Source organism: Gobio gobio (assembly GCF_949357685.1).
Source record: "Gobio gobio genome assembly, chromosome: 23".
Classification (NCBI taxonomy): domain Eukaryota; kingdom Metazoa; phylum Chordata; class Actinopteri; order Cypriniformes; family Gobionidae; genus Gobio; species Gobio gobio.
In genome coordinates this window covers 32831011-32839240 of record NC_137119.1, presented here as the reverse complement: position 1 = coordinate 32839240, position 8230 = coordinate 32831011, and positions in this window count along the sequence as shown.

Sequence of the window (8230 nt, the reverse complement as noted above, 5' to 3'; positions counted from 1 at the left end):
CTGCGGTGTATGCTTAGGTTTTCCCCCGAACAATTTTTTACCGGTCCAATCAGCGCAAAGAGGGAGTGGCTGAGAGCGATGACGTTGATGTCGTGCGCTAGTTTGAGTTGTAGTTCAGTAATGGCGTCGGAGAAAGATGCGAGTGTGTGGCAGCGCTGACGAATGTCCAGAAGTTAAAAGTGTGGCGAGGTGGACGAGCGAGCGAGACCGGTGTGCGTGATTGAGACACACCGGTCTCGAGTCCTCTCATGAGGGAGCACGGAGGCATATAAGGGCGAGCGACACCGGTGAAGGACGAGAGAGGACCAGGCCTGGATTTTAAGTTGGGTTTTGTTATGTTTGTGCGCGGCAGTCGTCCGTAGGGGCTGCCGCTTTTACTTTCATTTTGTGTTTATTATTTGATTAAAAGTTGTTAAACGTTCGCCGGTTCCCGCCTCCTTCTTCCCTGAACAAACGAACTCCCGTTACACGGAGCAAGAACAATCACTGCTGTACTGCTGATGTTGTGGTCCGGGAAAAGTCTTTTCCAGCTCGCTCCGTTAGTGGTGAAGGAGTTGCTGAAGCCGTCCGTCTCCCACCACCCGCGAGAAAAACCCAGGCTGAATTATCGACTTTTGACAAACACCAAGGTCGTGTGGTAATGTAATTGCTGTCCGAATCCACATCTCTGAGTTTTCAAGAATATATCACTTCAAAACTCACTGTTTATATCCTTTATAGACCCTTTCAGAGCACTGCGCGGTTGCGTGAGCTGTAATTTGCATTTCTAGACTTGTATTTCTTTAAATACTGGCAAGTGTTTACAAGAGCAAAATATTTCACCACCGCTCAAAAAATAAAAGAAGAAAAGCACGTAAACATTTGAATTGGGCTGTTATTCAAGGCAGCATTTATTCTTATCATACTAAGCATATGACATTTTATTGACAGCATACAATCATGTTATGATTGCACGATATATGCACCACGAGAGCAGCGCGTTCCGATCACAAAACTCTCCTCCACCGTGAATAAATAACAATCCGAATGCACAAGGTTTTATCACTGACACTGAGGTGGTGTGCTCAGTTAATGTGAGAATCAAAGGCGAACGGCGCCTGACATACGTCACGACCAAACGTTAGCGATTGGTTAGGCAGATTCAGAGTGACTCTTGGCAGATCCAATAGTTTTAAACTTCAACAGAGAACCCGCCTTCAAGGAAGTAAACGCTTGTCAATGGAGAGTGGCCAGACTCTATGTACAAATGAAATGTACGAGAGTCTGGTAAAACCAGGCTAGTACGTTTGAGCCAGCGGGGAATGAAACACAAAGGACCAGTGAGAGACTTCTCTTCGCCAGTGGGTTGGGCTAATCCAAAAGAAGTGAAAACAATGGGGGTGTTCTGAAGGCAGACTGTTACCTGTGAAACAGGGGTGCTCTCAAAACACCCCCATTAGCAATTAGTGCTTTCCACCTGACGAAATGAACGCGGCGCGACAAAACTGATTAAATGAACGCAGCAAAACTGATTAAATGAACGCGGCTAAAAATCGACCAATCAGAATTTTGGTCGAGCCAGAACGTATCGACCAATAATCGACTAATCGACTGGGAGATTACAGCCCTAGTTCACAGTGCATTAACTAATGTTAGCAAGATTTTAATAATGCATTAGTAAATGTTGAAATTAACATTAACAAAGATAAATAAATGCTTTATAAGTGCAGTTCATTATTAGTTAATGTTAACTAATGTAGTTAACTAATGAACCGTATTGTAAAGTGTTACACAAATTTTTAAGTGCATACAATGAATCATTTTTAATTACTTTGTCATGTTATGCAGTGACATATCCCACATGAGACTAAACAGTCACAACAAGATAACAAATAGATGCCAAGTAGGAAATGCAGGTAACAGGTATTTTTTAAATAATAAAATGTTATGCATTAAAAGACGTTAATCACATAATGTTAGTCAAAATATATACTTACAAAGCCAAATATGCTCAGTGCTGTGGCACTTTCTGGGGTGTTGTTAGCTCCTGTTGACACAAGAGAGAAAAAGAAGAAATTTTCATTCATGTTTATTGACTAGAATGGTGCCTAAATGTTATGCACATGATAATTCACAGATATAGGATGACTGCTAGATTGACCACTTACACAATCAAATGACTATCAACACTGAAAAAAGAGAGAAGACAATAATAGAGCCTTCAGTGGCATGTAAAAATGAATTCATATGAAATAATATAATAAATAAGAAGCCACAATGAACATACTTGAACTAATTATTATTTTACTTGAATATATATGAGAGAGAGAGAGAGAGAGAGAGAGAGAGAGAGAGAGAGAGAGAGAGAGAGAGAGAGAGAGAGAGAGAGAGAGAGAGCGGGCGCGCGAGACAGCCTTTGACACCGCTCAGGCGCTAACGTTACTTCAAATGGCGTCACACACATTTAACTGTCAACGAAAATATGTAACTATAACTGGCCGTGAAAAGACGGAAACCATTGTTCGCGTAAATACAACATTTGGTACATAATGTACAATGCAGGTAACAGTTAGTCAATTGTATGCAAATTTAATGGGTTATGAAAGCGGTTCTTGAGGAAAACGAACAGTTCCCCGAGACTGTCATATAGTAATAGCAATTCGATATTATTATTTACTTTCTTCATATATGTAGCTATATTTAATGGATATTGGTTTACGTTTTAAAAGTATCAAAGACATTTGTGACAAATTTGTCAAATAAAAACTTCTTACCTCAGGAAAGCTCGCAGCTGGTGTCTGGCGATCCGATCCACAGGCAGGGACGTCCGTTATGCGCGCACTCGACACAAACCTCATTTGCGCGGGCTTGGCACGCGAGTAAACAATTTAAATTGTGTGAGGTGTAAGCAAAGTTTATAAATATATTTTTTTAACATTTAAAAATTACATTTATATCACCACACTAGTACTGGTATTTCTCTGGCATTAAAATAATAATAAATACAATTAAATTACGGATCATGAGATATAAAATGCTAACAGTAGGTGTGTGTGTGTGTGTGTGTGTGTGTGTGTGTGTGTGTGTGTGTGTGTGTGTGTGTGTGTGTGTGTGTGTGTGTGTGGACACCTACCGTTAGCATTTTATATCTCATGATCCGTCATTTTATTTTGCAACGTACAGTTATAGCCGAAAAATAAACAAGTAATGAAACTTCACTTTGCCCTCAGCCTAAACGATTTGCCAGGGAACAAATTATAGATCCATGAGAGCAAATATGGGCCGTTAAATCTCCACAAGACTAATTATAGCTGGAGACGCCACAGAGACATCAGAGCCAGCGGCAGACGTCAGAAGGACTAGCCGAGGAAAGTCTACTCTCGCCGGGTAAACAAGCGCTGAACGCCGCTGACTCACTGGAGCTCACATCTCCGAAAACACCAGATAAAATGTTAAAATAGGCACTCTTCTTATAAATAAACCACAGATTTGAGTTTTAAACAACTACATTACCGACTGAAAAGGTCTTATCACACATTAACAGTTTTAACACAAAAAGACGTGTAAACAAAGCCCATGTCAGTCATTTCTCAACGAGACGAGCCGCTGGCAGAAGCTCCTCCTATGAGGCGAATTCGAAATAAATTTATAACACTAATACTTTACTCTATTTATTCTATACTCTATTTTTTCCTCTTTTTGAAAGTTGTGAAATCACTATTGTGGAGTTTTTCTTTTGCTATTTGAGCAAATGGGCACACAAAAAATATATAATTATTGTATTCTCTCATTCACCGCTATAAAATTTAACCCAACTATGACGACTTCCGCTCTGAGAAACCCGAAAATGTGAAAAGGGTAGGAGAAAATACTAAATATAAAAATTACTTCTTTGTCTCCCACAAAGAACTAATTTTACATCCTTCCATCCACATGTTTTTATTTAACTTTTAAACATCCAGTGTGTGTGTGTGTGTGTATTCTTTGTTTACAGTAGCACTACTGCTTTTACGTAAACAGTAAAATACTGCAAATTCCCATATACAGTAAGTTACTGTAAATTTCATTAAAAATACCCACAATGCAGTGCATATTACAGTAGCTAACCGTAAATAATATAAATGGTATTTTACTGGGCTTTTTTGCGGTAAGTAACTGTAAAATTGCGGTAAAGTCTAACAGTGTACTTATGAGCATTTAAATGTCTGAAACCTGAAATATATTGGCACCGGGTTCCGGTACCCAACCCTAGTGTCCAAGCACATTAATAGAGAGGCAAAGGGAAGGAAAAGATGTGGTAGGAAAAAAGTGTACAAGCAATAGAGATAACCGCACCCTGGAGAGGATTGTGAAACAAAACCCATTCAAAAATGTGGGGGAGATGCACAAAGAGTGGACTGCAGCTGGAGTCAGTGCTTCAAGAACCACTATGCATAGACGTATGCAAGATATGGGCTCCACCTGTCGAATTCCTTGTGTAAAGCCACTCTTGAACAACAGACAGCGTCAGAAGCGTCCCGTCTGGGCTAAAGACAAGAAGGACTGGACTGCTGGTCCAAAGTTATGTTCTCTGATGAAAGTACATTTTGCATCTCCTTTGGAAATCAGGGTCCCGGAGTCTGGAGGAAGAGAGGAGAGGCACACGATCCACGTTGCTTGAGGTCCAGTGTAACCATCACAGTCAGTGATGGTTTGGGGTGCCATGTCATCTGCTGGTGTTGGTCCACTGTGTTTTCTGAGGTCCAAGGTCAATGCAGCCATATACCATGAAGTTTTAGAGCACTTCATGCCTTCTGCTGCTGACCAACTTTATGGAGATGCAGATTTCATTTTCCAACAGGACTTGGCACCTGCACAAAGTTCCAAAGCAACCATTACCTGGTTTAAGGGCCATGGTATCCCTGTTCTTAATTGGCCAGCAAACTCGCCTGACCTTAACCTTAAGTATTGTGAAGAGGAAGATGCGATATGCCAGACCCAACAATGCAGAAGAGCTGAAGGCCACTCTCAGAGCAACCTGGGCTCTCATAACACCTGAGCAGTGCCACAGACGGATCGACTCCATGCCACGCCGCATTGCTGCAGTAATTCAGGCAAAAGGAGCCCCAACTAAGTATTGAGTGCTGTACCTGCTCATATTTTTCATGTTCATACTTTTCAGTTGACCAAGATTTCTAAAAATCCTTTCTTTCTATTGGTCTTAAAGGGGTGGTAAAACACATTGTTTTGAAGGCTTGATTGTGTTTGTGGGGTGCATTGTAACATGTGTTAATGCTTCGTTTTTAAAAAAAAATCATTATTTTTCATATATTTGACCTTTATTCTACACTGCTCTGTCCCTCCTTGTAAAACGGTCTGATGCTTTCCGGGTTGTATGAAGCCAGTCCCTCAAAAATACGCAATGGGCTCAGATTGGTTAGCTGGCCCAGTGTGTTGTGATTCGCTAACCGCAGTGTACGTTTGTCGGAAACGTCACGCCCCTTACCTTACCGGTAGACTGTGCTTTTGTCAGTATTAGAAACGATGGCGTCAATAAAACCACACCAATCTGAGCCCGAATCAGACCCAGAACATTTTAGTGAAGATGATCGAGCAGAACCTGTTCAGTCCTAATGAGTAAAGACTGCGGATCTATAGTGATCGCTACTGAATGGCACTGTTACTTTTGTATTTTTAGAACGATTATAGCCAAATATCTGTCGCAAGAACTATTAACCCAAAACACTAAACACTGGCTTTACTATAGTAGCCAAATCACACACAGAACCATGTTTAGCATGCCTGTAGATAAATAATACTTAAAAGCTCTAATCAAAGAATCATTTACACTAATGCCAAGTTCGCTGTTGAGATTTTAACGTTAGTGTTTGTAACGATAGGTGTTCGTCGGATAACGTTAAGTATGAATAAGCATTTAACAGACTGGTTTGCAGAACAGTGTTGTCATCTGTTTACTTCCTTGCTACAACCTATTACAGGAAAACACATCGATGAAAAATAAATCAGACTTACAGGTTGTGGCCCATAAACAGCTTCTGTTTGTAAATCCAGCTTTCAGGTCAAGCCGTTGTGCATATCCTGCATTGAACTCGCGAACATTGTGAAAGTTTTCCTCCGTGAAATGTGCTGCGGGAGGGAGCCCCGCGCGCGTCGTGCATTCACACACTGGCCGTGTTTGTCTTATGCAACTGACGTTGTGCAAATCCGGTGTTGAACTCGCGAACATTGTGAAAGTTTTCCTCCGTGAAAAACTGCTGCGGGAGCCCCGCACGTGCCTGTTCCCTTCTGTCTCATACACACGTGCATATAACATGTTGTATGTTAAACGCTCTGCAACCCCAGACCTGCAATCCGGATGAATATAACAGCGTTTCCTCGGCATCGCGGCAACAACACTCCAGCCTAACTATACCACAACAGCGCCGCGATACAAAATGGCCTCACCCCCCCCCCCCCTATTTAATATTCTCGGAGGAGGGGTTTATGTAAATATTGAGCCTGGTGATGTCACCAACCCTGGAGGAATATCTGTAGTCGCCTACCGGCCGTTTGCTGTAGTTCTTAGAAATGGATTTCTTTAAAAGCAAATATCTCCCTTTGCTTTAAACATTGAACGTTGTAACTTTGCAGATGTTGTTTATGCTAAAGCAGCAACATTACACGCTAGCTTAAGTTAGAATAGTGAAATCGTGGTTTACCACCCCTTTAAGTAATATTGTAATTTTATGAGATACTGAATTTGGGATTTTCCTTAGTTCTCAGTTATAATCATCAAAATTTAAAGAAATAAACATTTGAAATATGTCAGTCTGTGTGTAATAAATAAATACATCATACAAGTTTCACTTTTTGAATGGAAATTGTGAAATATATATATATATTTTAATGATATTCTACATTTACATTTAGTCATTTAGCAGACGCTTTTATCCAAAGCGACTTACAAATGTGGGCAATAGAAGCAACTAGAGCAGTCAAGGGCAACAATATGCAAGTGCTGTAACAAGTCTCAGTTAATCTAGCACAGAACAGATTTTTTTTTTTTTTTTTTTATAAATTAGACACACAGAAAATGAATAGAATGTATGAATAGAATAGAATTAATAGAAATAGAATATTCTAATTATATGACCAGCACCTGTATTATTTTATAAAATATACACAATCTTAAATCTACCCCCACAGTCATCCTTGTGTATTCCCTCTGTAGGCCTACTTGAAAATGTGATTGACTGAAAAAGCTATACCATTCCTTGTTTATTTTACTTGACGAGTTATTAAATTATGCAACTTGGACCCAATAATTACTCAACATTTAAGATTGAATTCAGTGGCGGAGCTAGACTTTAAAAACAGGGGTGGCAAAGGGGTGGCTAAAAATAAATTATTTTCCACAAAATGTATATAGATTAAATTAAAGTTGTTTATTTTCCAAAATGTACACAGTTATATATGTATTAAGTATACAGCAAAAATAGAACAACAGGTATTCAAAGTGCTCCTTGGACTTATCAAGTCCAAGAGAAAAAACTGAGGTAAACTTGGACCTATCAAAACAAGGCAGGACTAGGCAGTTGTACACATTCAAACATGTACCACAAGAATAATAGTAGACATATATTATATATATTATATTTATTTTATATATATATATATTTATAAATATAATATATATAATATATATAAAATATATATATAAAATAAATATAATATATATATATATATATATATATATAATATATGTATATATAAAATAAATATAATATATATAAAATATATGTATATATAAAATATATATATATATATATATATAAAATAAATATAATATAAATATAATATATGTAATATATACACATTCAAACATGTACCACAAGAATAATAGTAGATATATATTATATATATTATATTTATTATATATATATATATATATATATATATATATATATATATATATATATATATATATATATATATATATATATATATATTTATAAATAAAATATATATATAAAATATATAATATATATATATATATATATATATATATAAAATATATATATATAAAATAAATATAATATATATAATATATATCTACTATTATTCTTGTGGTACATGTTTGAATGTGTATATATTACATATATTATATTTATATTATATTTATTTTATATATATATATATATATATATTAGTTTACATGATAAAAGTAACCTTAAGTTAAGCCTCTAGTTTTTAATCATTTAAACGGACCTTT